Below are 22,722 nucleotides of genomic sequence, written 5' to 3'. Positions count from 1 at the left end.
TCAACAAATTATGACAATTTTACTTCTTCCCTCCCAGCTCTTACATATTTTATTAATTTTAGTGCCTCATTGTACTGACTAGGACCTCAGCACATCATTGAATAGAAATGGTGATGGTAGACTTCCTTTCCTCATTCCTGATCCCATCAGGAAAGCTTAAATTTTTACCATTAAGTATGATGTGTGCTATAGGATTTTTGTAGATTTTGTCAATTAAAGAACTTCTGTTATGAGTTTGAATTTTTTTTTTTTTTTTTTTTTTTTTTTTGCGGTACGCAGGCCTCTCACTGCTGTGGCCTCTCCGGTTGCGGAGCACAGGCCCTGGACGCACAGGCTCAGCGGCCATGGCTCACGAGCCCAGCTGCTCCACGGCATGTGGGATCCTCCCAGACCGGTGCACGAACCCGCGTCCCCTGCATCGGCAGGCAGACTCTCAACCACTGCGCCACCAGGGAAGCCCTGAGTTTGAATTTTTTTTCTTATTCATATGTAACTGAAAACATTTTACTGAAAGTGTTTCACTATAGAAAATGTAAAAATACATTAAACATATTGTTATTAATAGAAAGTTCCATAGATGTTAACTTTATGATGTTTTATACTTTATCTTTTATTTTTATTTTTTTTGAATTTTATTTTACTTTTTTTTATACAGCAGGTTCTTATTAGTTATCTATTTTATACATATTAGTGTATACATGTCAATCCTAATCTCCCAATTCATCACACCACCACTCCTCCCCCACCACTTTCCCCCCTTGTTGTCCATACATTTGTTCTCCACATCTGTGCCTCAATTTCTGTCCCGCAAACTGGTTCATCTGTACCATTATGAGTTTGAATTTAATTTGCAGTTTTCTTCCTAATTTCTTTCTAGATTATGTATATTCAGCCTTTCTTTTAAAAATTATTAGAATATAAAAAACATAGTCTACACTTAGAAGTTTACTCTGAGCATACAAGTTCAATATCTCCAAGAGAATATTTTCTCAGTAAAAATACTAGGTAAAATCATATGAAAGAGCCATTTTTTATAGGTCAAAGACAGTTGGATATCAGAAATTTCACAAGTTTCAATTAATCATTATGGCATACCCAGAATAATTACTCAATTGAAGCTATCAGCTATTTCAAATTTATTAATTGCAAGATGCAACTCTGAAGAAAATTGCAGGCAATTAGTAGGAAAAAAAAATGTAACTAAAAAGACCATACATTTAAAAAAATATTCTTCAGAAAAACTGGAGTGACATGATATTACAAATTAATTCCATATGATTCAATCTAATATTGTAACTTACTGTGAAGAGTCAAATGAAAGTGTCAACAATTTCAACTTTATTAACTATAAGATGCAATTTTTAAAAAATTTCAACAGAATTTCAAAGAGACTTTGTTTTTAAAAATCAAGTTAAAAAAATACATTCTTCAGAAGAATAGTAGTGACAAGGCATTCAGAGATTTGAGTAAATAAAGTCCTTGATTATGTACTAAGAATAATCATTCTGTTAATATTATTTTTAATGTTCCCATAATCAACATAAAGAAGTTTTTCTGCTTTCTGTTTTGTTGTATGGTCAACGACATTCATTTGTAAGTTGGCTGGCTGAGTTCAAGGCTATGGTTTGCCCGAAAGCATTCATTTTACAAACCACTGTAGGGAATTAGTATATCTCACTTGACTATGAAGAAGACATATTAGGGTTGAGTTAACGATTTCTTTCAAATATTTAAAATAAAACTGACTAAAGATATGAGGCCTTCTAGGAACATACCCAAGTGACACTCTCATGCAGATGCACAAAAAGACATGTGTAAAGTCATTTGTTGTTGCATTGTTGGCAAAAAAACTAAAATAATCTAATTGCAGTGGTAAGAATAAATAAAGTTTGGTCTTTCTGTACAGTGGAATTTAGAGGTTAAAATAGTAGAATTAAATATTCATGTATAAATCTCGACAACAAAATGTTGAGTGAAAAAGGAGAGGTAGAGTATGATACCATTTAAACTCAAAATGCATAAAACAATACCATTTATTATTTACAAGTACAGTTGATTCTCATTATTTGTGGTAGTTATGCCCTATATAGCCATCATGACCACTGAATTAGTAAAGACGGAACCACTACTCCTAGGGGAAACACAAAGTTAGGTTCCTGTGACCCTGGTCACAACATTGTTGTCAACCGATCACTATATAACTTTGTTTTATGTATATATCTGCTTGTAGACACCTTATTTCATATATAGATTGTTGACTCATTAACACTGAACTCAGGGCCAGCAGCACTGTAACGCACGCCTGAACAAAGCTTATCTAACACGTGTATTTTCTCCATGAGGTGCCCTGCCGGCTTCTCGCCCTTAGGAATACCGGACAGCACTTCAGTACTACATTTAGGGGACATTTTAAACAGCAAAATCATCAACAAAAAGCACAAAAATGCAAAACACTGGCACTAAATAGACCAGAAAAAGACCACCTGTTTATAGGATGAGAACGAAAACAAGGAGGCAGAGCTTTGCTTTGGTCAATCTCAGCTGAGAAGGTGCACATCCAGTGACTCAAATTTTTCACTACTCTGTACATGTCTGAAAAAGCTTCATGAGTATAGATTTGGGGGTTACAAATGAGTTTTAGCAAGCAGGCAAATTTACAAATACAGAATCCACAAATAATGAGGATCGGCTATATATACTGGGTTGGCCAAAAAATTCATTTGGGTTTTTCCGTAACATCTTACAGAAAAACCCGAACGAACTTTTTGGCCAATCCAATACATATATAGCACAATTACCAAACTATGTATGAGAATGATAAACACCAATTTCAGAATAATGATAAACCTCTGGTAAAAGGGAATGGAAAGGGGTGAGGGAAGGTTACAAATGAATTTGCTTTTTCTTTTTTAATAGATAGAAAACTGGTATACATATGGTTGATCATAGATATATATTATTTTTAGTAATTTTCCACTTACTTAAAATATTTTATATTTAATAAGAAATTATATAAGTGTGATCTGTCTTCCTTCATTGTTTTATTTAAAGACTAAAAAAACTTCAATTACAGATGAATGTTATTAGATAAGATATGAAGAGTTTTTGTATAAAAGTTGTCAAGGATTAAAGTGGATTATTGAGAAAAGAAAAGGAAAACCATCAATTGAAGATGATGTCTGAGAACAAGAAAAGTCTAAATCTGTAACAGCACCTTAGAAACAGAGGTGGGGGTACTTCCCTGGTGGCACAGTGGTTGAGAATCTGCCTGCCAATGCAGGGGACACAGAATCGAGCCCTAGTCTGGGAAGATCCCACATGCCACGGAGCAACTAAGCCTGTGCACCACAACTACTGATCCTGTGAGCCACAACTACTGAGCCCGCATGCCACAATTACTGAAGCTTACACGCCTAGAGCCCGCACACTGCAACAAAGAGTAGCCTCCGCTCGCCGCAACTAGAGAAAGCCTGCATGCAGCAAAAAAGACCCAGCACAGCCAAAAATAAATAAATTTTAATTAATTAATTAATTAATTTTAAAAAAAGAAAAGAAAGAAAGAAACAGAGGTGGGAATGAATTTGACCAGAAGTTTCCAAACTTGGCTGTGCTGCAAAAACAACTGGATTTCTTTCAAAAACACAGACAGATCTTTGGGTACCAACCTTTCAGGTTCTAATTCAGTAGGTCTGGAGTCAAATTTTTGCAAAGCTCACTAGATAATTCAGACACATAATTAGGACTGAGAATCAACAGACTGGATGTTGGCCTTAGACACAGGGCTTCTGCCCTGGAAGGACTTCAGAAGTCATTATGCACACAGCCCATGATCAGTACCTCCTGGGGTTGTGCAAAGAGGCATTCCTATTAGACTCATGTGCTTTCTCTGTTATATTATTTTTATATTCCTGATTGGAATTCTGAGGAATTATGAGATCTAATGACTCATTCAAGAGTGTGAAATATGAAACAGAGCTCCTGATACATACACTTTTAGTCCATTTTGTCATGCCCCTTCTTAAAAAAAAAAAAATCAACTCCTTTCTTTGGTGTTAAATGAGTTGCTTAAGTCATGTATGTGTATATAAAAAAACTTACAAATGTGGTCTAAAATAGATTTAATATAACCTTAGTTAAAGTTATCAATGTAATCATATTTAGGGACACATTTATACTTATAAATCTGAATACAAATATGTGAAACAAATCAAAGTACAAGTATTTAGGAACAAAAAACATCAAAGAAATTTCTTGAGAAAACCACATACTAACAGTTACTCTATTAAAATGTCTGCTACTGGTATTTCTTAGCTGAGCCTGGTTGTTTTGTGTGCGTGTGTATGTTTAACATATTGAAACAGGAAGCAAGTAGGGCAAAAGATGTTAACTAGTTTTGTGTCCCTTTTTCTTCCTTTCTCTCTTCATCTAATTTGTTCAGCATCATAGTCCCAACTCTGGTACTGGAAGGTCCTTCTTCAACCCCCTCTTGCCTTTGCTGTTTGCCTGGCTATGGCTTAGGACTCAGAAAAGGCTGTTTACAGAAGAAAGAAATGTTTATATTGGGGTTCTTTTTGACGGTGCAGAATTATCCCATGTTGCTGTAATATTATGTAGGTTGTGTTGCTTTCTAAATGGCACCAACAAACTCTTCTACTATGAAAACACTTGAAATATTTTCTGTATATATATTTTAATGCACTTTTTGTTATTTTTAAACCACAATTAATTTGCAAATTGGTTGATCAAATTCTGTATTAGCAAGAGTTGCCTGTATATCAATGTACACCTATGGAAGCATAGGCAAATTCCAGTTAGGGTAGACTAGCTTGTTTCAGACCAATTCTCCCAATGTAAACAATCAGAAAATCTGGAAAAAAAAAATGGTAATTAGCTCTTTGAAGGCATCAGAGAGCTACCAAAGCAGTGAAGATTAGGAATCCAAGACCCTGGAGAGAGAGGGGAAGTATGGAATAATGAGCCTGACATTTGGTGTTACTTTTCCCTGAAGGTATTTGTAAATTTACAGTAGATCTGAGAGACTGGGAAGCTAGAGGCAAGTGGCAGAGACGAAGAGAAGACTTGAGACTGAGAAGCTCAGTAGAGCTTTGAGGAGACAAAAACTAGAGGTAGGGCCTGCAAAAGAGGAAAGACCTTGGTAAATACCCCCAGACTATCAGTTGGGACCCCTGAAAGGCTACATGCTAGAAGTAAGGCTGAAAGGAAATAGACCAGTCCTTACAAAGACCAAAACTCAGCTCCATATCTGTTTCCTATCAGACTGGATGAAGGTGACCTGCCTTTACTCTGCCTGTCTGTCAAAATATAAATACTGTTGGTGGGAACATAAAATCATTCACAGCCTGAAATTTACTCTACATAGACACTGTCCGCCATGAAATAATAGTGATAATTTTAAAAAATGCCAAGCATACCAGACAACAAGATCAAATAGTCAAAATCAACAGAAAAAAAACACATATTGTAGTTATGAGGATTTTAAGATACTTGCCATTAGTGTGCACAAAACATAGATGACAAGATGAAGAACATCAACAGAGCACTGGAATCTGCAAAAAAAGAATGAAGTAAAAATTATAAAACTGAAAACCATATACATCTGTCTTTCTGCCTACTACCCAATCCAGCTCTGTTCCCTGATCATTGTAATTAACCTAAATTCTGACTTCAATTAAAACCCTCATATATATTTATCTTTTGTTTTTCTTTAATATACTTTTTTCCCTAAGGAAAGAGAATGTCTAATTGCTAAAACAGAATGCTACAAATAGTTCAGTAAAAGCATTACATATACCATATACTTCCAAATGTGTTACATTATTTGATTCATAATCAGATACAGAGTTATTCATTAACTAGGACTGTTTATAATTCCATTATTAATGAAAAATATATATTTATTTGAGCTGAGCTTTCTTTATAAGATTATAGTCTAATCTGTCAGTCACAGATAAAGTTTTCAGGTTTCAAAAAATCACTTAATTCTTATCGTTTTACATTTCCTAGGAGGAGTCTGGAGTAATTCAATATGTTCTCTGAGTAAAAAATTTCAGGTTCTTACTTAATCTAATAAAATCATTATTTTATGAAGTGAGATGACAAATGAGAGCCTAATCAATTAGTTTTTTAATAGATGTTTCCTAGTTACAAATGCATTTTTAAGTATTTTATGAGTTTATTTTTAGGGTGGCATATATCTATAAATATAAATAAACACATGCATATAGATAAACAATTACCTTTAAAATTAGTTAACAGATTAATGAAATGAACACTTATTTTCCCGAAATTCTGAGGAGCCAGAGGTGGGAGTGGCAATTAGGAAAAAAGGGAAAGGAAATAATATTTATTAAGATCTAAGCCTTGTAAAGTAGGTATTATTCCTTCCATTATACAATGATGTTCAGAGAAATTAAGTAATATGATCATGGCCACAGACCTAGTAAATGGCAGCACTGGAATGCAAACACAGTTCTATTTAATTTTTAAGCCTATATTCTTTCAAGTACACTGTGCTTTCTATCTTTAGAAATAGATAGATGAGTGGGCAGATTTATGTTAAAAGTGGTGAGGAGGGCTTCCCTGGTGGCGCAGTGGTTGGGAGTCTGCCTGCCGATGCAGGGGACGTGGGTTCGTGCCCCGGTCCGGGAGGATCCCACGTGCCGCGGAGTGGCTGGGCCCGTGAGCCATGGCCGCTGAGCCTGCGTGTCCGGTACCGCAAAAAAAAAAACACAAAAAAGCAAAAAAAACAAAAAAAAAACAAACTGCTGAGGATATAATCCTGTTAGGAGTTTAACAGGATTTTTATGTGAAGTCTATTGTATTCCAAATTTGAGTGTGGCCAGGAAGTTCATCAAAGTTGGATCTCATATTTCAAAAGTGTACAGAATTCCAGGGCCTCCCTGGTGGCGCAGTGGTTGAGAGTCCGCCTGCCGATGCAGGGGACACGGGTTCGTGCCCCGGTCCGGGAAGATCCCACATGCCGCGGAGCGGATGGGCCCACGAGCCATGGCCGCTGAGCCTGCGCGTCCGGAGCCTGTGCTTCACAATGGGAGAGGCCACAACAGTGAGAGGTCCGCGTACAGCAAAAAAAAAAACAAGTGTATAGAATTCCGTATAAAATGTTTGTATCTACTATTGATAATCATCTCCAGGTAAGTTTTAGCACACAATGTTCAGTTATATAGCCTTGAGTGTGTAGGTGCATAAGGTATACATTAGTTAAAATAAATTAATTCCATGAAGTAGAAAGGGATTAAGATATAGATCTCTATATAAAGCACTATGAACAGTTCAATAAATGCATTACCTTTATTTATTTTTACATCTATGTTGTAATTGAGCTAATTCATAACCAGAGAAGAAATATAAGTTTCCTCATTAACTGTTTCCTATCTAGTCAGAGTTGAGGACAATGATGTTGTATCAGAGTTAAGAGATATACATATATTATATAGTTACCATGCAGACTCTAATTTCCCTTTGCATTAAACTGCTTTAATATTCTGTTATGATACATACTTATGAATAGCAATGTTAGGTCATTTGACATTTAATGGAAAAAAAAAAAAAGCCCAGAGGTTCTCTATATTTTCAGAAGAGACCCAGCTAGCAATGCTCATACTGAAGCAAGATGCTCGTTTGTTTCTTCCTCTAGTCCTTAGTTGCAAGTGGATTGATGGGTATTTGGGTTGGGAGATTAGAGCAGGGCTATAGCTGCAAACTTCAACCCCATTATTTTCTATATCTCCATATGCTTTTTCCATAACAGGAAAATCCTAACAGGATTATATCCTCACCAGTTTTAACTCCTCAATTGCAGTTACATGTTTTTCATTCTATTTATGTTTAATATCTATCTCTCCTTGTAGAATATACCAAAGCACAGGGAATATGTCATTAGTACACCAAAGACAAGCAGAATTCTTGGTTACAAACAACAGAGAACACTCTAGTTTGTTGAAACAGAAGGGGTTTTTGGTAGCTTACAAATCTCCGGGAGGTCTAGAGAACCAGACTTGGATACTACCTAGCCAGGTACAATGAAGGCAGGAAAAATGTCTAATTCATACCATAGACTCTTCTAATAAACCACTGCGGCTGCAGCCCAAAATTTAGCACTGAGCATGCTAAAATATGAACACCACAACTTCTACCAGAGCCATTCCAAAAGAACCAGCTTCCAGCTCCACTGTGCACGCCAGAAGATCTATTCTCTCTCTGAGACCACAGCCTTTAGTTTCTCATTTTAGCATTCAAGTCTCCCTCAGGGCCATCTGACTGGTGGCACCTAGGTCACAGGTCTGCAGTCTAATTGCAAGGGGGTATGTAAGTATGACTTTTACCTTTCAGCCTCTTTAGTGGAAGAAGACAAGTTGGAAGAAGGTTGAAATGGGAACTGAATGACTTCATGTACAAAATCTGTTACAACACTCATTAGTATCTGTTAGATTTCCTTCTTTGTAACCAGAATTTATTTTCTTATTTGAAGATGTATTCTTGTGGACCAGAGTAAAAGTAGAAAATGGATATTTTCTTGAAAGGCAATTCTAATTGCTTATTAGTAGCAGGCTTTCCTATGCCCAGTGGGAAAATGTGATTGATTGGTGATGTCCTTCTTACATACTGAAGGACCATTACTGCTCTAAATATGTAACTTTTTCCTAGTGGAAAAATGGGCACTATTGCACAATATGTATCAATATAGGGGATGTACACTTTTGGTTTGCTTGCTATATATAGTTGTAGTTTAGAGTCAGGGAACCTTGAAGATAAATGTGTTACATCAGAAGGATTGTTAAGGGATGCTGAACTTTTTCTTAATTTTCACTTCAACAGTATTTAGCATGAAGACAAGGGTCACTGGCAGAATCAAAGAACTTTTTTCACAAAATGGCCACCTAATGCCTAAGATACTGAGAAACTAGGTTATTCCTCCAGAGTAACAAGATCTTCCATTTACTGTGCTTTTCCAGAAAATGGTTGAGGCAAATGTTCTTCAGGATGAATAAATGCTGTGCATCCTCTGGAGATTCAATACACTACAAAGTGTACAAGAAGCATGTTTTCCAAATGTTCCTTCAGACAACCTTTCAAATAACTGCTTCCATAAATATCTTTTGTATTTATGGATAATTTGACACAAAATCTATATTTCTTTTGGATATTTGTCTTTTAGGCAAGGGATGAAGAGGAAGGTTGTGTGGAGGGTCGGAGGTACTGCCTTTGGGACCAAGTAAGAGCATCACAGAAAAAATCTATTTAGTATGTGTATGACCTGTGTCGCTTTAAAAAAAAACCATACACAAACATTCATTCTCTAAAACAATGTTCACCTGCTGTCCCTTGGATGAGTTTAGCTTAATTTCACACTAAATAACCTTAAAGATTAGAGTGCTTAACTACAGTAGTTACTGCTGATTGCTTTGGAAATGAAAAATGGATATCTAATATAAAGGCATTAATATTATACTTGATGGATTATTTATAATAATCCAGACTCTTGGGTCCTCATCTGTTTATTTAACATGGTAAAATGAGACACTTCTTGAGCAATCTTCAAGGAAATAATTTGGTACGTCATAAAGATATAAATGTATTCCACAAATATTGAATAAATGTTTACTATATGCCAAGGACTATAGTAGGTAGTGGGGGCTACCATAATCAATAAGACAAGTTCACTCAGAAAGGTCACAGTCTGGTGGCAACACAGACATAACAATTGCACTAACATGGCATCATAATCGATGTACATATGATACCATGGAAGCATAGCCTGCTCTTTAGAGGGGGAGACTGAGCTGAATCTAGTAGTTTTCCAGGCAGAGAAAGCCAAGGTCATTCCAGGCAAGACAATTAAGGCAAACTGGCATGAAAGACCACAGTGTATTTGGGGGAGAACATATAATTCTATGTGGCAAGAACATTGGGTACATGTTAGGGAGACTCAAGAGATGAGGTTGCAAAGCAGACTGTCAAGCTTGGGTAGGATGATACATGACCTACAAAAGAGTTTAGACTTTATTATTTTGCAGTGGGAGCCCAAAGAAGGGTTTTCAAGCAGTGAACTAACATAATAAGATTTGGGCTTCATAAATGGAACTCTGGCAGCCACAGGGAAGAGGTATTGGCAGGGGAAGAGTATGGAGTCAGGAAAACTAGCTAAGACTTTATTTCACAACACCAGTGAGAGATGATTATCTTGAACTTGTTCCTCCAAGATAGCTTGACACCCACTGCCCATAAAGACAATGTTGCTGATACTTCTGGCTTCTTCCCAATCTGTAACCAAATATATCAAGTTCCCATTGGGTTTTCAACCTTTGATTCCAGATTCTGCCCCTTTATATCCACTCTTTCTCTTCTAAGCTCAGTCCCCCACTAAATTTCTTACCTAATGATGAGCTCAGAAAGCAAATACCTAGTAAATACCTGGTATCTGACCCTGTGAGTCCAGACCTTATCTGAACTCAGCTCCTGTGCTGAGGGCTAGCACCCCATTCATCCTCCTATTCCTCTGTGTTAGAGGATAGAGGAACTGGACTTTGAATAGCTACTGAATTTGTCCAACCCATTCCTGGTCCTTTAAACTCAGCTACCTCACCCACAAACTATGCCATAGACAAACCCCTGGGGGAAACTATAGATGAGTTATTGAATACGATATGACTACTTACTGCCCTGTATTGGGTTTACAATGCTGATGAAGGTGATTCACTAGAGGATGAGAAACTTACCCAAAGTAATCTAGTTACAGTCTTATATCAGCCCTGCCTCCCTGGAAAATTCCCCTAGATCACATGTTAAAACCAGGTGAAAATTTAAGAGATGTTATTATGACAAAGCATCAGGAAAGGCCCCCGATTAAAGAGGATTCCTTTAAAAAAAGAAAAAAAGTGACAAAGAATCAAGCCCAATCAGGCAAAGGGTACAAATCTCACAGCCTAAGCTCAAAAGCAGTGACTATCACTGCTGAGTCAGAAGGTGCCCCAAACTGAAATGATGGTATCAGCCATGAGGATCTCATCTTTTGACATAGAGGATTAGGTGAGCCCCAAATATTGGAAGTTCATTTGATTGAATCATGATCCACCACCACAACACTCTAACCAGAAAGAGAATGCAAAGATGTGTTTACTGGCACAGAGGCATTTTCTCCCTCCATGCCCCTTGATGCCTCCCTTCTCTCCAGTCTAAATGACTTTAAGAGAAAGTGTGATTAGGGGTGTGGCCAAGGTCTTTTGACCTCCAATGGTTAGATACACCCATAAGAGTATGTCGGGGAATTTCAGGGAGAAAAAAGACTCAAACTTTTATGACTGTTGTCTACAGGTGCCCAATTCACCATCCTACTATTTCCATGAGGAGTGGGGACCTCAGAATTCTACTAATAAGTATTGGCAGGGCCTGCAGCAGGACAGGGAAGCTAATGTGACTTTATGGGTGGGGCCCTTTGGGCCAATTCAATATACTGTTGAGTTATTTGTAGTGAGGTGGATGGACTTAGAGTCTGTCATACAGAGTGAAGTAAGTCAGAAAGAGAAAAACAAATACCGTATGCTAACACATATATGTGGAATCTAAAAAAAAAAAAAAGGTCATGAAGAACCTAGGGGTAAGATGGGAATAAAGACACAGACCTACTAGAGCATGGACTTAAGGATATGGGGAGGGGGAAGGGTAAGCTGTGACAAAGTGAGAGAGTGGCAATGGACATATATACACTACCAAACGTAAAATAGATAGCTAGTGGGAAGTAGCCGCATAGCACAGGGAGATCAGCTCAGTGCTTTGTGACCACCTAGAGGGGTGGGAGGGAGATGAGAGAGGGAAGAGATATGGGAACATATGTATATTTATAACTGATTCACTTTGTTATAAAGCAGAAACTAACACGCCATTGTAAAGCAATTATACTCCAATAAAGATGTTAAAAAAAAATCAATGTACTGTTGTTGCTGCTTCTACAACTGACACTATTAAAAGAACTAATGTTATATGCTTGTACTTTCTTGTTCCATAAGTGCCAGAAGGAATTCTGATTAGGAAAAGCTACATGTAGTGAAGTGTTAGTGAAACATATAAATTGCTTTCCAACCATCTCTCTAGCCCATCCCAAGTAGGGCTCAACAACCTTAATGGCCCCTTTGAGCTACAAGTTTCTATGACTGATGATTTTGCCCATTGAAGCCTCTGGCGAAAGATGCCTTCATCTGGAAGCCTCCACCAGGGGCACTCCTATGGCTCTGGAGTCATCACTTCCCTGACAAGGCTACTGGGTACATCTCTTTTGAAAAGCATCTATTAGTTTGTTACTGGGCTCTTGTTGACACTGAACACCCGACCCATGAAAAACTTGTAACTCTTTAGACTGATAATTCCATTTTGGGGTGGATCAACTCAGACTCAACAACAACTAACAAGATGTGAAGGGCACATCAAGCCTCACTTGTCAAATGAAAATGGAATGTTCAAGAAAACAGCTAGCCTAGCGCAAGCAGAATCTTGGCTTGACATGAAGAAATGGCAGCTATCCTCCTGGGGGAAACTTTATTCCCCATCACACTGCCTAAAGCAAAGCCACTAGCTCAGTGAGATCATCAATGCACAGAAGTTCCCCTAAATGACTGGCTCACCCATGGCTGAGCTCAGCTAAAACCAAATGGCATCCAAGTGCTGCTGTGGTACTTCAATCTCAATGCCATCAATGCAGAGCCAAAAGTGTGGACATGATGGTTGCTATTCTCAATGGGTAGGACTCAAGGCTGTTCTTTGTCCAATACTCACTTTGATGAACCTTGTTTCAGTTTTGTTGACTCTTAGGTTGTTACCAACGGCCTAGCAATTTGGTCAGCCCCTCTTTGGGGCCGTGAACAGTAAAAATAAATTACAGCTGCTGATTCAACCATCTGGGTCACTCCTGTAGAAACCCACAGTAAGGGCTTGTTCTCCTATGAGACCAACTATAATCAAGCTGCTGATGAGCCTGCACCACCCACATTGCTACTATTCCTGTCTAGATCCATGTTCTACCAGATATGGAAACATATCCACCAACATAGAATGGGCAAAAAGCAAAGAACACTTTTTCTAATGCCAAGGTTACTGTTGCATGCCAGACTTGTGACTCCTGCCAAAGGCTGACCTGTCTGTCTCAAGGTGAAGGAGACCGCATTGTATGCACGTGGATTCCATCTGCTCCTGTAAGACTGACTAAATTGGATTTTTTATTCCTACTTGGGGCTATTGGTGGTTCCTTCCTCTACTGAAAGTTTCACAGAATCCTGTGTTATTGTTCCAGTCCCATCAGTCAACTACGGTCACACCATTGCGCCCTTGAAACTAACTTGTGTCATGTTTTCTGTTTTTTAGAGTTTGAAAATGTGTGACTTTTATTGACAAAACCACTCAATGGTGGGCTGGTTGTCAAGGTATTCAGTGGACTTTTCACTCTCTTTACCACCCATAGACACTCTGCATTGTGGAGTGTGGACCTTCTCAAAAAACAACCCCCAGAGATTTCTGATTCTACCTGTCTCACCTCCTGGTCTACAATATTTTAGCAAGGGGGTTTGTTCACTAAATGTGGCTGTTCTCAGAAAGGAATCATCTTCTCTCAGACACTTCCTGGGTAATAATCAGGAGTTACGTACATCTGTTTTGAAAACTTGAGGTTCCATCCTGACCTTTCCTGGACAAGATACCTCTTTCTTTCCCCTAATGGCAACCTCAGACCAAGCTGGTTGGTACAACTTCCTGGTGGCAGCCAGATTAATGGAAACCTAGAGAATCCAAACTTAATTCTGGTGCTACCATCTGGTTCTCTTGTGGGTTTGACATGGTCCTAGGATGGCCTAAGGATAATGGCTACTTGGTTGGGTACACTGCTTTCCAAGTGATCCATAGAGGTCAAAGTGGTGGACATAAACAGTCTCTGTAAGTCTTATAACTCTTTATCCTCTTGCCTTGAAACCTTCTAGGTGAAAGGTCTAAGGGTAAGGAGGAGGTGATTTTAAACAAGGTAAAGCTACAGATGGGACTGGAATGGAACTTGCCAATTTTATGGCAGTAGAACTCTGGCCCCAGAGGAAGGAACACATTAGACCTTGACAGGTACAGGAGAAGGAGGGATAATAGTTACTTTTGTCTTTCAGAACCACCCCGGAGCCTTCCTCAGGAAGGAAAATGCCCTAGTGCACTTTTCCCTGATTGTTGCAAGCACTTTAAATTTATCTGACTGCTGGCTCTGCCATTCCCCACCAGATGGTTCTGGACTTGACTTAGTTACCATTTCCTTTAACCTTACTGAGCAATCTCAGAAATTACGGGAAAAGGCCCCCGCTTCTGCACTTTCCATGCAAAATACCTGCCAGCACCTCTGGATCTCTTTATTCCTATTCCCATAGCTAATACTCAGTCATTCAATGGGTTGGATGAATGCCACCAAGATGGCGCCATGGACAAATAGGTCAAGTTGCCCTCAGGCAGTTCCTCCAAAAGCAAGGATTAGATTACTGTAAGTAAACTTGGAACCTGGGCTGGCCCTGAGGACACACTGGCTATGAAGAACTGTCAGCTTGTGCCCCTGACTGAAGTTGGCCCAACTTGGTGGGCCCCAAGGAATGTAAACAACAGCTACCTCCTCAGGACTGTATTTCTTTGTGGAAGCCAGGAACTAACTTGCCTCCCTCCTTAAAACACAGTGCTTTGCACCTTAGAGATGGTCATACCAGACCTGAAAGTGTTCAAAGAAACACCTCTAGATCATGTAGCCCTCAGACAATTGCAATGATCTCTCCAAAATAAGGCTACTTTTAGCTCCTCAGGGAAAATTCTCAGAGGGAGAACTGACTTGTTATTTATGGGCACCCTCAAGAAAGTTTTCCCTACAATAGGAATCCTTCAATTACAAAAGACAATACACATTTTTCCCCTGACTTTAGTTGAACTGACTGATGACTCACTTTGGCACTGGAAGGAATTTAAGTCAGTCTCAGTCCACAGGCCAGAGTTAGTCTGGATGACAGAGTCATCCTAGATTTCCTTCCTCCTTGCAGGCCAAGATGGAATCTGTCCAGTCACTAATACATCTTGCTGTACCTGGATTAATGCCTCAGGCCAAGCAATTTAAGGAGAAACCATCTGACTTTCTACAGTAGACACTGATCGCTTATGGGATTTGTTTAGCTAGGTGGGACCCTGGGTGCACAATTAAAGTAAGCACTGCAGATGGCCTCATCCTGTTGCTTGAAGTTTTGATAAGAGTACCCTTAATTAAATGCTGTGTAAAACTACTTCACAGGGCTTCCCTGGTGGCGCAGTGGTTGAGAGTCCGCCTGCTGATGCAGGGGACGCGGGTGCGTGCCCCGGTCCGGGAAGATCCCACATGCCGCGGAGCGGCTGGGCCCGTGAGCCATGGCCGCTGAGCCTGCGCGTCCGGAGCCTGTGTTCCGCAGCGGGAGAGTCCACAACAGTGAGAGGCCCGCGTACCGCAAAAAACAAAACAAAACAAAACAAAACCTACTTCACAGATTCAGTGCCAGCCTCTCTCAGTCAGATTCAGCAGAGTGGCTGATGGAGTGGCGTACTCATGGGAAAATTAACCAGAAGCCAAGGCAGTATAGAAATGAGTAGGTAGGTATTAGTGGGAGACAATACTCTGTGGGTCCATTTTGTTTTCACATGTTTTGTGAGCAGAGGTACTGACAAATCCCTCTTTCAGATGATCTTTTCAAGGATATTTTTCTGTTTGTACAGCAGACAGCCTTGGGAGATAGAGATGGTGTCTCCCTCTAAAGTAAAAGGCAGTCAGCCTTACTGCCTATTATAGAAGACTCAAATTCCCTAGTCTCCAGGTTCTTCTCCTATCACACCAACCCACTGTGAGTGCCAATGTCACCCGGCCTTCTTTGTGTTGTCCCGCGGGAATTGGGTTTAGGAAACCAGCGCAAGTGCTGATACTCTGGCTACTGCTATTGCCAGGAGTGATAAAGTCCTTTGATTCTAACCCAGGAGATTTGTGTCTTCCATCAGCATCCATGAAGCTGACTTGAAAGAGTACAAGTATGGTAAAACTTCAGACCCTTCCAAGTTCTTAACAGCTATCCAATGGCAATTTCTTTATCAAATACTGTGGCTCCTATTAATCCTGTCATTGATTTCATGATCTTTCCAAAAGTAGAACCATGCATTTTGTAGCTGAAGAACCAAAATGTGAAACAGTTATTTTCAAACTAAAATATTTTAAGTATCAGGAAAAATCAACACCAGGTCATAGATCAATGTAAGGAAATGACAAATGCAATAGTGTTTGGAATCATATGTAAGTTGTTAAACTATCTTATTGTACCATAATACATTCCAGCTGCTTGTTCATCCCTTTTTCTCTTCGTGTACTTTTCCTATTTATGCACTTAATTAGCGTAATGAAGTTGAAAAAGTGTTGGGTGGAATATCAGGAAACCTGAGATCAAATAACAGTTTTGCCAATTACTGGCTATGAGACCCTAGACAGGTCTTCTCCTACTACTCTGGACCTTAGACTATTCATCTTTAAAATGTGAATTAGGGTAAGCAAAATGAATGGGTTTTGTTAGATGATTTTTAAGCGTATTTTTTTTCTAGTTCTTATTTGCAATGAATGGTAGAAAAGAACTTTTAGCCAAGATGGGTAATTATGAGGTTATTTTTTTTTCTTTTTCCTATTTGCTTTAGTGGAAAGTTCAGACACTGGAATAAAGATTTCTACAACCAACTACTTGTCCTAGCCCTTGTGAGCAAGATTTGTTGTAACCCTCCTTGAATTAGGGTTTATATTTCAAGGAGGCACCTCCTGTGAAATGTAATGTAGAAGAGGAACATTCCTTGCACAGAAGGTCTTTTCATTTGCTGTCCTCACCCCACACAACCATCTTTCCTTTGGCCAGCATATTACACAAACAAGAAATTTAGTTGATTTCCTATTCAATAATGACACAACCTTGCCAAGGTCAGGGTGCCCTTGCCAGAGCTGGTACAGGAGGAACACACATTGGCTTAAACTATCATGGGATTTTTCCTGAGCACAGTGCAGCAGCTATAGGCAATGAGATGGTCAGTCTCATTGGTTTATTCATTAGTCGGTATATCAATTATAGCCTTTAGGACCTACTACAGCCAGCCACTGGGAATACACATGTTATTAATAAGACTGTGTAACTGCCCACAATGATCCCACAGTCACTTTGGGGAGGCAGATCAATCAACAGGTAATTATAACACATCTGAAATTGGTGAAATTATAGAAGGGAGCAATGACCAGCTCTTCTCTGAGAGTTGTAGAGGACTCCTCAGAGGAGAGAATGCTTGAGTGAGACTTGGAGGCAAAGAATGAGAGGATATTCAAGCAAAAGAGCATGTGAAAAGCAAAAAAGACAGGTGAACGAAGATAGAGGGTCAGATATTTCAGTATGGCTGGAACATAGCTTTAGGGTTGCAAGTAACAGGAGATGAAGATAGAGAGGCAGGTAAGAATATTTGGGGGCAAGAGAGGAAGAGGGTGTTAAAAGATTTGAAACACTTGAGGCTGTGTTTATATGCTGACTAGAAGGAGGTAAAGATAGAGAAAGGGAGATCACTGCTGAATTGAGATCCCAGGGAAATCAGAAGATGGTTTCTAGACAGGCGATGAGCAGAAAGGCTAGTCTGCGATTGAAAATGGATCTCTTCTTCCTCTTAAAAAGACAAAGAGAAAATAGATGCAGACAAAAGTAAGTTTGAAAGAGAAGTGTGGAAAGCTAAGAATTTAGGCATCTTGGCCCTAGGAGCTAGAGAAAAGATAAGGTTCCTGCAGTCCAGGTGGTCAGCAATTCACATGCTTATTCATTCAGCCATTCCTACCTTCCTTCAGAAATATTTGCTGAGTACAGAAATACAATGGTGTACTAGACACTGATTCTCCTTCCAAATAATCTACAATCTAGTTCAGATTTAAAAAGCACAAACTTGGGCCTCCCTGGTGGCGCAGCGGTTGAGAGTCCGCCTGACGATGCAGGGGACACGGGTTCGTGCCCCGGTCCGGGAAGATCCCACATGCCGCAGAGCGGCTGGGCCCGTGAGCCATGGCCGCTGAGCCTGTGCGTCCGGAGCCTGTGCTCCGCAACGGGAGAGGCCACAACAGTGAGAGGCCCGCGTACCGAAGCACAAACCTTAGCAGGAAGAAACTTCTTAGTATATGTTTATAGAATGAATAATGAATAAAATAATAAGTCCGACAAGAAAGGCAGAAATGAAGTATAATTAGAATAGAAGGAGAAAGGACTATTTTTTAGGTTTGTGTGGGCCCTGAAGAATGGGTGGATCTGAATATACAGAGACTGGGAGGGGGTGGGAAAGGTCAATCTATGCAAAAAGAACACGTGAGCAAAATTCTGGAGGTGAAAAATGGTAGGCGCTAAAGCAGGGAATAGCAAATCTCGCCTAAGTGATGTGCAGCAAAATAAAATTGGAAACAATAACACTGGTCTTTCTTTTGGCCCCCTACACCAAAATTAGTGATATTTATTGCCTTGGGTAGGACACAAAACACTTCAAGAGAAGCCAGCATTAAAGTAGAAATATGTGGTGAGGAATAGAAAGACAGTCCCTTGAACCTTTCAGAGCCCCAGAGGAGGGAAAGAGAGCATCCTAAATTTTCTTCCATCCCAGATGCAGGTGGCAGTGGTTGTGAATGGATGACTAGACCTAGAAATTCCTAGCAGCTGGGACAAGGAACCCAGAGAGTGGTCTGCAAAGACCTGGTGACCAAGGAGCAGAGAGAGCATGTACATTTTAGTTACGGATACTGATGAAAAAGGACATCCTGTGCTTTTATTTGCACAATCTGGCATCCTACACATGAATAAGACACCTCCTTTTAGGTGCTAGGACAACATAGAACACTCTTACGCTCCTAGACCCAAGTCTATACCGACTTTGAGGAAAACGGAAGGATTGCGAAGAAGGAGAGAGATCTAAATTTAATTGAATTTTAATCCAACTAAGCCTAGGAAAAATCCAGAAGGGATTAAATTTATTTGGACTGGAAAGATTTAGTTTACTGACATCAGTGGAAATTGAGTTTGCTTATAGGAAAATAAAATTCCACTTTTTTAACCTTAAGTTTATGACTGTAAAATTCAGATATTATTACAAGTAAATAGAGAAGAGTTATTATGACTCTAAGCACAAGATCACAGTTTCTAAACACACTTTCTAAGACAAGGCTTTTCATAGAAATGACTGATTCAAGATCTGAGCAGGAAGGCACAAAGTGAGTCTGGGATATAATATTGCTTTCCCAGAAAGCAAGAAAGCTTTCCAGGATTCATGAGGTTGCATCAAAGGGCATTGGAACCATCCTGAAGGCCCTCCCATAGTTTAAGTGTAAAGATTCAGGCATCAAAGAAAATAATGATTGAAGTTGATTGAAAGATATTCTGTATATGAAGAAAATCCACAAGTTTATAATCAAAAAAGAGAAACCAAGAAAAAAGTAATTTATCATCATTTATGGCATCCATTAAATCAATTCCTTACTTTGAAAACTGGCAATTAAAGGTAAGAGATAAGAATTTATCCCATCTTTCCAATAAGTATTCATAGCAACCAAATGGTCTCAGTTAAACAGGAAACAGCTACTTTACAGATTAATGATAACTAATTATGTGTAAGCAGTGACAAAATTGGACATTAGCTATTTTGAAATCTCTGATAAAATTATTGATTTAAGCAAGAATTATCAATGGCTATTGAAATCATTGGTGAATTGGTAGAAACGGAATGTTCTTATGGCAGCAAACTAACACGATGAGGATTACTTTCTGGTGACAGGGAGAAAACCATAATTTTACCATGGAAGATTCAAAAGGTCATCCCCTTAATCCTGTGGCCAAACTCTAAATCACTAATAGTATACAAGATAATACTTTCTACTCCTATATGAAGTACCATGACAATGTAATCTTACTGGGAAAGTTTAAGTTTAATCTAATCAAATCTTTAGAGTCTGATTTCTAGGTTACCGAAAATATAGGAGGCTAAAGCGGCACTACCCCACAAAAATAAAATGTTGCCATATATATAATTTAAAAATTTCCAGTAACCCACTTGGAAAAGTAAAATGAAATGATAAAATTAATTGTAGTAGTTAATACATTTTTTAACCCAGCATACCTAAAATACTATCATTTCATGTAAACAATAAAAATAATTAATGATAATCCTCAATAATAAAAAATTATTAATGAGATCATTTATACTCTTTTAATTTGTATTATGTCTTCTAAATTTGGTGTGGATTGTACACTACAGAACATCTCAGTTCAAACTAACTACATTTCAAGTGCTCGGAAACTGGTGGCTGCCATACAGGACACCAGAGGGCTGGAAGAATAAGCTAAACAACACTGTGACATTTAGTTCCATGTGCCAGCTTGGCTAGGCTACAGTACCTAGTTTTCAACCAAACACTAATCTAGGTGTTGTTGTGGATGTATTTTATAGATGTGGTTAATATCTATCACATCACTTTAAGGAAAAGAGATTATCCTTGGGGTAATGTGGGTGGGCCTCATTTAATCAGCAGAAAGGACGTAAAAGCAAAACTGAGGTTTCCTTGAGGGAGAAGCTCCTGACTGAGAGCGTCTAGCCTGCCAGCCTGCCTTTCACATTTCAGACTCGCCAGCTCCCACAATCCCATAAACCAATCCCTCGGTTTTCATATACATACATGTATGTTTCATATATGTATGTATGGTTTTCATATATATACACACACACATATATATGATATCTATATATAATCTATGTTTATATCTATATATTATAAATGAGCTCTAAAGGATATGTTAGAGACAATTAGAAATTTTTGAACATGGACTTCTTGAATAATTAAGGAGCTATTGTCAGTTTTGATAGGTGGGAAAATGTAAATTTGTCAATGGAGGAAAACATCAATATTTTTTAGAGATGCCATTTGAAGTATTAAGGGATGAGCTATCATGATGATGATGGATTATACTCTATTGACTAAATCTACATGAAGTCATAACCTGTAGTGAAATGAAGGTAATAAATCCAGCCTGCATCCCCATGGACATAAACCACGTTATCTCTAGCATAACAAATAATAGTTAACAAAGTTTTAGCCTAATATTTAACAGAGCTTTACTGCATGATAAATTGGTCTTAAAAAATTAAATGAGAGGGAATCTAAGGCTGTGATGCAGTTAGCTCTCACTAGCTGAGAGACCAGAAGGCATTCTACTTCCACAGCATGAAGGGCAATGACGAGTCATAGGAAGTGATGTAGATGATTCCAAATGTGAGTTTTTCCCCACTTGGCCCATGTCTCCACATGATACCCAAGGACACTATGCCTCAGAATAATAACTTTTTCAAATCAGCTATAAAACCGATATTTTGGCTCTCCATGTTGTTTTCTTAAGAGTACAGATGTCCTGGCCAAGTTACAGTATGTTCTTACCAAAATTCTCCCATACAACTAAAATGACAAGATATTTTTCCTTCCTTCCTGCCATTAAATTGTAATGAAGTGCTGATGGTCCTGTTGTTATGGTTACCATTATTGCTATGGTGATAGCCTATACATTCCAAAAGAAGAAAAACTACACCAGCCCAGTGTATAACATTATTTTATAAAGGTCCTCTGTCAGAAGTAGAAGGTAAATGTATTTTTCAACATAAAATCTAAATACTGTGTAACTACCATGTACTTAGTTCAGTGTGGGATAGAATAATATTTTCCTATTTGTGTGTACAATAAACTACTTAATAGCTTGCATGGCATTCTGCAAAGCTCTTTCACATATGTGATCCTACTTGAACTTTATAGGATTCTGCAGAGTTGGTAGGTTAGGTGTTATTAACTTCATTTTGCAGACTGGGAATGTGGCAGACACAGTTGGGTGTCTACCTGACATCCATTCATCCCACCATCCCATCTTCATTGCTAACAAAATCCTGATTGTGTCTGAGAGAGAAATTGCTCTGCTTCAGTCTAGGTATTTGTTTTTCCCAGTCCTGCTGCTAGGGGTATGTGCTACAGTTCAGGCTCATGACTCATAAAGGAGAAATCTGCTAGGGTTTCTGGAACATTTTTGTTTGGTTGTATGTCTGTTGGTTTTTGCTTAAAGGACCTAATACAGCTGTCTCTGTCCTCTACTCTCCTTCCTGCTTTGTATGTGAATGTGAGGACTGGAACTGACATAGCCATTATATGACCAGGAAGGAAAAGAAAAAAAAAAAATCTGGTTCACCAGCTTATTTCTGGATTTTATTATGTGAGACTATAAACCCTTATTTGATAAAGAGACTAATGCAGGTAAGTTTTCTGTTACCTATAGCCAAATGCATTCCCAACTGAGGCTGAGACTGAATGTTTACATGACATTCCCAAGATCACACAATCTATTAGGGGCATACAGAAGACTAATTTAAGTCAATTACTCTTTACACTTTGCAAAGCTGCCTCATCCATTCAATGGTCAATAACACTTTATCCAAAGCTTACAAATTGCCACTATATGGAGATACAATGATGAATAGGACAAAATGCTTCTGCTTAGTTCCACAGAACATAAGCCAAGTCTCAAACATGTAAACAAGTATAGATAGAAGAGATGTTTACAGGAGAAACTGTGGACCAAACCAGGCCAAATCTAG

The sequence above is a fragment of the Lagenorhynchus albirostris genome, chromosome 3 (assembly GCF_949774975.1).
Source record: "Lagenorhynchus albirostris chromosome 3, mLagAlb1.1, whole genome shotgun sequence".
NCBI classification, from domain to species: Eukaryota; Metazoa; Chordata; class Mammalia; order Artiodactyla; family Delphinidae; genus Lagenorhynchus; species Lagenorhynchus albirostris.
Note: the sequence above shows the minus strand (reverse complement) of the source record.